Genomic DNA, 11,027 nt, shown 5'->3' on the forward strand with positions numbered 1-11,027 from the left:
AGAGAGAGAGAGAGAGAGAGAGAGAGAGAGACAGAGATGAAGATAGAGAAAAAGATAGAGATAGAGAGATATAGCAAGACAGAGACAGAGATAGAGAGATATAGTAAGGCAGAGATAGAGATAGAAAGATATAGTAAGGTAGAGATAGAGCTAGAGAGATAGAGAAAAATATAGAGCGACAGAGATGGAGATAGAGAAAAATATAGAGCGACAGAGATGGAGATAGAGAAAAATATAGAGCGACAGAGATGGAGATAGAGAAAAATATAGAGACAGAGATGGAGATAGAGAAAAAGATAAGACAGAGAGATATAGCAAGACGAGACAGAAAGACGGAGGTAGACTTCTTCTGGCCGCGTCGAGATCCACGTATCCGCCGCCTCCTAACGCCTCGTCTTCGTAACCGAGAACAACGGGTATGTTTGTGAGCGAACTAGCGCGAGGATCCTCGAACCCGTTGTTCCCAGGCCCGTGGATTCTGTAACGCGCGGAGGTCTCCTCTCGCCGTAGGTCCCGCATCGCGGAACAATATTTCATCTTCTTCATTTCACGGCTGTCAATGTTGCGCGCCCTCTTCGCTCTCCCCCCTCCCCCGTCCACCCTTCTCCCTCCTCCTGGCTTCACCGACTTTTCTGTATAGAACCGCCGGTGGTGTAGCGGGGAACGGAGGTAGGGCAGAAGGACAGTGGAGCAGGATAGAAGAAGCGCGGTGGAGGGGAGGGGGGTGGGTGGGGAGGTCGGCCGTGAATTATGCAAAGCACGGAGCAAAAAACGAGAGGAGCGTTGGCGGGAACTTAAGGCGGAAATTGCAAGCTGCCCCGGTGTCTGCGAGGAAATGCGCGCGGAAGAGGTCCGCCGCCGCCGACGCCGCGGACCTTTTCTCCCCGGAAGAAAAGATGAGACACAAAGGGAAGGGACAAGAACCCGGGGTGTGCGCGCACCCACTTCCACCTGACACTCTCAGGCCGGGGCGAATCGATCACCTGGTCCATTCTCGCGTGATACCCGCCCGACACCGGAAACACCGGACTCCGGGCGTCGCAGCCTCTGTCCCCGACCCTATCAAAGCCCATCGAGACAATACCCGACGAGCAGCGTTACTTACATTAGCGCCGTCGATTCGAGGAAGAGATGAATTTTTTTTGAACCCCTTAGCTGCGTCAATATGTTAGGTTATGTTAGGGTAGTGTCTATCGGGAAGGCGTGTTCGATGATGTTGTTTTAAATTCATATTCTTCAGACTTTCTTAGGAAATGATATTTATAAAAAAGAAGAGAGAGAAGACGGAAACTGTACAGTTCAATAAATATTATTAAATTCGTAAAAAAATTATTATTTTCTTTAATATCAAGAACAGACAGAACTTTCCTAATATTTTGAAGGTAAATTTTGTTTCTGCGTTTTATCGGTCACACAGCGCGTGTAGTATTTTAGACAATTGTTTTAGAATTATCCGAAAATGATGTGGGATTTATAAATATTTTAACATAATATTTTAATATCGAACATCGTTCGGGTTGCAATTTCTTTTTATTAATAGAACCAGAAGAATCATTATAATTAATCTCCGCCTAATAAATGAAAAAAATATATAAATGGCTTTATTTATATTTTATATCTCCTTGTATAAAGCAAGAAATATTCTTATATTTTTATAAGAATTCTTATACGTCTCCGATTATAGCACGAGCGCTTGAATATTCAATAGAATCGCATTACAGTGAAGCTTCGATTACCCGATCGTCAGCTGATCTGGAATTGCGTAATAATGTTTAAATTTAGTATAAATCCTCCTCGCTCGAAATTGCTTTAATTTAGTACCACGTTCGGAGTACGGCAAGCATATATGTTTTGTATAATAATAGCGTAAGCTATGCAACCGTTTACATAATAAAGTAAGACGAATCGAAAGTACCTGCTACTCCACTTTATCGGACATCATATTCCGGCGAAGCGTTACGAGAAATTGTAGGTGCATCGGAAATATTCATGTTTAAGAGACCCGCGACGTTTGGTGATATCCGGAAACAATATTACATATGCACGTGCATAAGTGTAACTTGTATTTTATTTATGACGCGCTGTTTCGCGTCGTAAGTACTGCTATTTTAAAATTGCTTTATTTCTGGTCGTTCCGTGTTAAACTCTACAGGTTTGACTAGTAGTTATGACAGTATCATTTGTTTAATGCTTTTTATAAATAAGCAGCATTGCTAAATTAAATAAGCACAAATAAAGCGCTGATATTATAATAATATAATATTATAAATATAATATAATCGATATTGATTCAACGAAATTTTAATACCTTTTCGGACGTCTTAAAATATACATAATCGAAATGTCATTTAAAAAACGACTCTTTAACAACGAGGATAATTAAAAGGATTTATTTTCGGAGAGGAAGAAGTCACAAGCTTGAATTTTTAATCCGACCTCGTCATCAACCTTTTAAAAACTTCTCATTTCATTTTCAGTTTAATTAATAATTTCTTCATTATATATAATTATATCATGAAAAATTACACGATGTTAACAATCGAAAGTCTAATGCGACAAGTAAAGGATTTGAATTTAAATTAAAATTGCCATGCACATTTGCTTCGTGCATTCAACGTATGTATTATCCGCGTTGAATGCAATTAAATATTGTTCGAAGTAGCGCGTTATTTAAATTGGCAGGTCTTCAATGGATTCATAGTTTATAACTCACTAACGTAATATTACGTCGTGGAGAAGGCAATGCTGTCAACGTTCGAACGATGCTCTATCACAGTTCCGGCGAAATGAAATACGACCGAAATTTCCTTACGCGAATTAAAATTCTTTTATAGACCCGTATAATCTTGCGCCGTGCTTTATGCATTAAGTTTTCACTTGGCAGTTTTAAAATGTAACGCGTAAAAAAGTTACAACGCGTTATCCTGCGCAGAAGCGCGCGGCTCTTTGCTCATCCAGTTCTTAGATCTTCCCTAAAGACATACCCGACGATTCTCCGACTTAAAGCAATGTTTAACAAGATCCCTTCTACCATATAATATTTTCCAAATATATATAATAGAAATAGAAAATAATTTAAACTTATATATGCTTATTAAATTTATATATATTAGGAAACTTAATAAGTGTACATAACCTTAAATTATTTTCTACGCGCGTGACAAAGTTTGACAAAATTTTCCCGCGTAATATTTTCCTAATAAATATAAATAAAAAATTATTTAAACTTATATATATATATACTTATTAATTTTGCCAATATGCAATATAAATTTAATAAGTATATATAAGTTTAAATTATTCGAAAATTTCGAATCAAAATTTGCAATATAAATCTCCTCGAACTTATAAATTAAACGTTCGATTTAGAAACGCGGCTTATTTGTTAAAAATGTATATTGTGTGACGGTCGAAATTCGATTCGCACATTTTTGCTCGCCCGCGTTTATATTCTCTAAAAAAATTGATACGCCCCGTCACGGTTTGTAAAACGCGAATGTCGCGTATTTGCCCGGCGATAATTTCTCATAGTGCTCCGTTAATGGACAGAATTTTCGCAGCGATGCAACTTGCGAGAATACTTTAGAGATTTTACGGAGTCGTTGTTGCAGAAATCAACTGTACCCACGGCCGGCCGCGAGCCGCTAGACGTGCAATAAAATCACTGCCCGTTCGTGTTTTCATTATCAGCCACCCGAAACAAAACTGCGAGAGTCAAGCTGCCGCGGACTTCGTTATGTTTAATCCGAAAGTAAATGTTTTTATACGTTTTTTTCAAGCGCGAAACATATTTAACATATTTATAAATTAAAGCGCGAAACGTATTTAACATGTTTATAAATTAAAGAATTCTCGTAGTAAAAAATTACGAAAAATTAGTTAAGTCTATATTAAAAAATACGACGGCTATGATTATTAATAAAAAATATCTGCTGTTCAATGAACGAAACAACAGCGCAGTACACGCAAATAAATTTCCATTTGTGTCGTTGGATTGTAAATACGATGCGTCAAAAATACAACGCGAATAAATATCAATCTAGACGGAAACCGCAATGATTTTTAATAATGTTAAACAAACGACAGGAACCGGCGAACTTAAAGCAAAATTTGTGCATCGCGCCGTAAGAAAACATGCGAATAAATTTTAATCTATATTATTAAATCACTGACAGAAATTAATGGATCGCACATCGCGCGAGCATACTTTAGTTTATTGAACAAAAGGAACGCGTTAATCTGCGTGTTAATATATAGTACGGAAGGATAATACATGCGGGGCAGGTAATAATTTAATATGACAGACATAAGTATAATGAATGTAGGTTATGAAATCGATGGAAAGAAAATGGCATAAAATGTATCGCGCCTCGGCAATTAATCCTTGATTAAAAATTATAATCAAACTGAATTGAATTTGTGCGAAGTAAAAATAAGTCAATTTGCAAGAATTGAAATGACGTAAAGTTGTATTTTGTCCTTTGATGATTTTAGTGTGTCGAATATAGAGCAATAGTATTCTGAGATTTTTTTATTAACAATTTTGTCAATCACATAATCGCTTATTTTTATCATAAATGCTACTGTTTAAATATAATGTGCTATGGACGAAACAATACCAGATTAAAGTCACTATATATTTCTCTAGCTAAATATTAATCTTTTATCGCTTTGTCAGTATCGCGTTATTCATCCCATGCTCTATTATAAAATATAAAATTATTACCAAATAATGTGTTTTAAAATTTTCGGAACTTAAACATAGCTTCGAACGTGTACCGTCGGATCTGTTCTTTCTTTCTGACTTTTCATCCTCTCGTTGAATAGACGAAAAGACAAGCTAAAAAAAAGAAACACGAACTTTGAATATCACATTCATACATCACGGTAACTTTTTCGAATAAATCCTGGTCCACTCAAAGGCGTAGAATTTTCCGTGACACATAATTCCGGCGCGCGCACCGTCTAACGCCCCGCGTAATACAATAGACCCAAATATTCGTAGATAATTTTCGGAAGAACAGCGCGGGAAACGCGTGAACACGGATAATTTTGAGGAATAGGGAGCTACGGAGAGCAGGAGTGTTAAATCATCCGTCGAAAAAAATGTATGTACTACCACCGGGAAGATTTAAGATGAAAATATTTCACATTTAGCCCGGCCGGAGATAAAGATATATTACCGGGCGGCTAAATCCGCATCGGCGGCGGGGAAACGCGAAACAACGAAGCGCCGGTGGAAAAAAACGTAAATCAACGGCGGGGAACGTGCCGAAAACGTGGCTCGGCAGCGCCTACGTGGCGGGCCGGTGTAACTATCGGTCCAGTGTATTCCGTGGCGTTTTTCTCTCTCTCTGTAACTGACGCGATCGTAAGTACTCCGCCGTAAGTGTGATTGGAGGAGGCTATCCGACGGCGATGAGAATGATCGCGTTACAAGCCCCGTGAGCTTTCGCAACTCGTCAAACCTCCAATAAACCCACGGCGATGTTCTCGCTTAGGGCGAAAGATGGCCACGGATTTCGGTATCATTTCGAGGGTATCGCGAACACGGATTAAAAGCGATCGCGGAAGTTCAGACGCGTAACGAGGCTCATTACGATAACAGGCCGGTGCGAGCTGAATCACAAGTACGAAAAATACCGGGGAGCGCCGACAGCTAAGAGCAACACGACGCCCGCGATTTCTGCTTGCTGCGAAACGATACGCTTCCGGTAAATATTAGGTTAGGGGGTCCCGTATGTTCCTTCCTTTTTTTTATTACGAAATTAACGCTAAACCTACCTATTAACCAGTTAACTGAGATTGACGAGCATACTCGTCATGGAGAAGTGGCAAAATCTTGTGTATCGACGAGTATACTCGTCACGCGTATAAATCAATGACCATTAGCTATTTAAATTGCAATTTTTCAGAAAAACAAAACATATTCTGAAATCTCAAGATGTCTAGAATATTTTCAGGCTATGCCGGAATAAAACAAATAGAAAATATAATCAGTTTGAGATGATGTCATGCGTCCCCGTATGCACTGGTTGAAAAAGTTTACCGGTTCGCATAATGAATTTATTTACGTGCGATGATAACGTTTTTTCAGATGTTAATTCAATTCCGTAATTCAATTACGAAAAACTTTATTTGCGCAAAATCCTGCCGTGCCTAAGAGGTTAGAAGTCGTTCACGTTCTTCAGAGTCAATGAACGATCTATAGTCAACACAAGAAACAACGACGGTCAAAACTACTTAACAAATGACAGATTTCATTCGACGATGAAACGCGAGAAATAAAATTCCGCGACCACGTGTCCACCGTCCAGAAATTCAACGGTGGAAATAAAACTTGTCAGGCACTGAAACTAAGCCGAAGAAACAAGTGCAACAAACAGTATAAGATGAAACATGAGAATGAAGCTTGGAAATAACAGTGAACACTCTTACAGACCACGCTCTCTCGTTACCCTTTACAATATTTCGCTAACGATGATGCCATTAAACGCTCGCGAAACTGGCATCGCGTCTCCGTATCTATCGTCGATTCGTTCGATGACGCTATTCTCTTCCGACTCGCCTCCCCCCCTCTCGCCTGACGCAGGAGAATGCAGATGTTTCCGCCGGTAATCCGTTTATTTTCTCGAAACGCGAGCGGGGATTTGAACGTGCGTCGGTCGGTGCACGCGGGGGAAAAAAAAAGGAGAGCGGCAACCCGGCTTCCCGGTTTTCAACGCGGAAAAACTGGGTGATCGGCGAAAGCTGGGCTAATATGGGAAAGCTTCGACGAGCGAGAGAAAAACAAAAAAAAGAGCGGAACACGGAAGAAAACTTGTGTGCGTCTCTGCGATGGTTTTCGTGCGTTATTAGCGGAAAATGAAAAGCGAACGGAACCGCGGACGGCGAATTGGTAATGGTGAGTTGGTAACGGTGAACTCACGAGTATTAATAAGGTCGGCGCGCAGAGAGTTGCGTTGAGAACGCGCCGCCAGTCACGTTTTAGGTTATGGACGGGTTATGGTAGCGTTAACGCGAGCGAAATGGGGAATCGCTATCTCTTTCTTTTAATCCCGAAATGAGACGCCGGATTTCCGACTTCGGACGCGTCGAATGGAAATATCGATACTCGATGTTAAACGTCGGACTCCTGTTAACGGCCGCCTGGCTCGCGTGATTATGGCAACGTGGTGACGGACGCTGTTCCGTCGTAGACGTTGTACCTGTCACCTAGATGTAGGTGACGCGGCGATGATCGTGTCAATCCCTTGCCGTACCATTTTCTTCGCACTTAATTGAATTTTCAAAATTGGTCAAGATTATGTTTTAGGTTATGTCACTAGAAAATTAATATTTATTATAGAGGGTAACATTAGAACATTTTCGCATTTAAAACCTTCTAGTCAAAAGCAATTTATTCAAACTGAATTATAAAATGGTGATAAAAATGAATTTTGAAAATTGGTCAAGGTTATATCTAGGTTATGTCACTAGAAAGTTAATATGTATCACAGGAAATAGCATTAAAACTTTTTCGCATTTGAAACCTTCTAGTCAAAAGCAATTTATTCAAACTGAATTATAAAACGGTGATAAAAATGAATTTTGAAAATTGGTCAGAAATTAGTGTCAGCCATATTTGACTGACGCGGCGCTCCGCGTGTTAATTCAGCAGCAGCGGTCTCGTTGCGGATTAATATTAAACGAGGTTTCCATTGAACCACAAATTAGATTCAATAGACGTTCGGCGAACTTCTCGGAGACTTAATCTCCGAAGATTTAAGAGCTCTGGATCCCTTCCCCTTGCCCCTGTTGTCCCTTTACTTTGCCGGTTTAATCCGAGGATCCTCCAAACTCGTCAGCCATTTTGTTTTCCAAGCAAGCAGGAATTAGTCGCGGCATGTAAGAAGACGAAGCATGTTATAAGTTTATATTTAAGTCGTGTTAATACAAATTAAATAGGCACCTGGGTTATGTTATTTAAAATAAATTATGTTATTTAAATAAAAACAATTTTCTTCGCGAAAGGTAATATTTAAAAAATGGTATAACAATGCTTCAATAGCAGATAGCAAACTATAGGTTACCACGACAACAAAACAGGCTACTCGCCGTGGTAAAAAGTCAATTAATAGTCCACGAGTCGTTAAATTATTAAAAGCAAACGGCGAGACGACGCATGTCCAATAATTCATCGGAATTAATTTCTCCCGTCGATCTCTCGTATCTTTTCCACAGTAATTTTCATACGCGCGCGTGTCGTCGAAGTACTACGGCTAATCGCGCTCTCCGATTTACAAAGATTACTCTATATCCATGCGACCGTGGCGCTCCGACCGCTTTTACATACACTTCGGCCGTGTCCCCGCCCGGTTGCTTACTTATGCGCGCGGCAATTTAGCCTGGCCAGAACGATAGCACGCAATCCAATAACTTGAAAGTTCACGGGGACCCCGTTTTCCACGGCTAGATATACGTGTCCCTCTACTATACGTGTACGTATATCGGCTCGGGACGTATAGGCTGCATCCACTTTCGTATTTATTTACCCTCTATCCGTGATGAAAACGGTGCTTTAATCGCGAAATTGTCGATTCCCCCGACGTTGATGCCACTTCGATTCCGGTCGCCGGTGGAAGGCAACTTTTGATGAAACGATTCCATCGGTATCGAATAGCATTAGCTCCTATAACCGGTCTCGTATTAGTTATACATTCGAAGGCGCATCCGGGAAAATACAAATTCAATTTGTCTCGCCTTATTTCACCGTCCCTCTTCCGCACCGTGAAGTCTTGCTACTATGTATATCTCGAAACGTCTGCTCAATTGCAATCATCTTTACAATCTTCTTGTCGAATCTTCTTGACTAGATTGAGTAGAAAGTAAAAAACGTAGAATAAAAAATTATGAAACACTTATATATTAATGAATGATAATAATAATAATGATGGATAAATTTAAATGGAATGAAAACTGACAATTAAATAACGATTTGGTTCACGAAAAAGTTTAAGAAAGCTTTTGTTTGTTGGGTTGTTGGGAACTCAAGCTTCAGAAAGAATTAATAGAGAGCCCGGAGCGTGTGTCAGTGAAATAAAAATATATTCTACGAACTAGGTAAAAATATAAAGAAAAGTACGAGGAAGATAAGTAGAAAATATAGAACGCGATGAAGTGATACGTAAGGAAAAGAGATGAATGTGAACGTCGTAAAGGGCACGTATGATAAACTAGATCGAGCGATCGGCGATAGTTACGAGGCTGTAGCTGCAAGCGCTAGGAAAAGCGGAACACTATAGCGTAAATGTAATTTTGAGGGCCTATTTTAAATAATAATTATTATTTTAAATAATAGTGATTATTTTAAATAATAATTATTATTTTAAATAATAGTGATTATTTTAAATAACAGTAATTTTAAATAATATTTTACTTCGTTATTTTTCTTTTAAATACAAGAGAAATAATTTTCAAAATAATATACAATAAATGAAATAATAGTTCAAATATTGCTATTTTAAAAGTAATCACAGGCATGAAAATAATTATGAAATACGATAATGCTTTCATACATACCAACGTCTTGTAATTCAACTAATATCGTTCCAGACGTGTCTAGATCTAATGTGCATACATATTCCACTAGGACCTCGATTGTGCGGTCCACCAATATCAGAATCATCTATTATGCAACTACATTGCACACGTAATTCAGTTCAATCTAAGGCAACCGACACGCGTCCCATTATTACACAAATGATTGAAGGTGAAATCTAACGCTGTGCAATTAAGAAATTATTTGAATCCTCGAATATTTACATCGTTCCTTTTTAGTCTGGATAATCAAGGTTCCTTAGTATAATCTAATTATAATTTATACAGATGGCTATTAGCGCGGAAGCATCTACAGTGATATCGACTCGAACCGGTATAACAATTTATCGATTATCCCTACCGGACAAATTGTAAAATTTCGTAAAAGAAAGGGAAAAAATTTTTTGATTTGGACTTTCTTATATTTTGCATAACTTCGTATTTTGGAAAACCATAATAATAATCAAATGATGATAAAAATCAAAAACATAACCTTGACATAACTCATGCAAAATAAATCGCACCTAATAAACTGGCGCAATAAATTCGTCGCGAGTTAACCCATTCGCTGCCAAGGACGAGTATACTCGTCCTACTTTAAATATATTATAACAGGCAGGCTTTTGAATTAACAAATTTGTTGTGGCCACAAACATAAATATAAATATGTAAAAAACTTGAAAAAATACTACAAATAAAATTTTTTACAAAAATAATACTTTATTTCTTATAGAGAATGATAAAATATAAATGATGAAATATAAATAGCAATGGGAATGACTTCATATAATTTAGGCTTGGCAGCGAATGGGTTAATTTACCCAGTAAAAAGTTCTCCATCGAGCCTGTTACACGTGCTCCAAGCAAATTGCTTCGTAGAAATTCCGGTAAGTGTATCGGAGCATACTTCGTGAACGCATAAAACCGGTAGCACGACGTTAAACAGTGTCCCAAAGATTTAGTAACAGTCTATACGAGGATCTTTGTCCAGGCGGGGCTCCTTTAAGCCCCGATAAGATCAATGACCCGCATATTTCATGTCCACGATCGATTAGCTCGAAACCGTCGCTCGAATATCCCACGTCAACAAGAAAGCTGACTACGTTCCTCGGGCTTCGCAACAATGCCCTCTCTCTCACTCGCTGTTCCTGATCGATCCTCGCGGGGGGTAGGTCATCGGCAGCCTATACTTTTCGAGTAACCGATCCCCTCTGTCCGTCGCCATTTTTACCAGTCACGCTGCGCCATAACTTACCGTTAGGGGTCTAACGCGAGCCGGCATTGTATTCGCGCGGATATCGGCCAGGCGGTCCTCTCTCGCTCTCTCGCTCTCTCTTGCTCTCTATTGCTCTCTCTCTCTTGCTCTCTTTCTCTTGCTCTCTCTCTCTCTCTCTCTCTCTCTCTTTCTTGCTCTCTCTCTTTCTCTTGCTCTCTCTCTCTCTCTCTCT

General features: G+C 39.2%; 1 protein-coding gene across 1 annotated transcript in view; it reads left to right on the plus strand.

The window, feature by feature from the left end:
* Nucleotides 1–11,027, plus strand: part of Con (leucine rich repeat protein connectin) — a 262,102-nt gene that overhangs the window by 188,571 nt on the left and 62,504 nt on the right. The window lies entirely within an intron of this gene.

This window comes from Augochlora pura, chromosome 7, assembly GCF_028453695.1.
Source record: "Augochlora pura isolate Apur16 chromosome 7, APUR_v2.2.1, whole genome shotgun sequence".
Lineage (NCBI taxonomy): Eukaryota > Metazoa > Arthropoda > Insecta > Hymenoptera > Halictidae > Augochlora > Augochlora pura.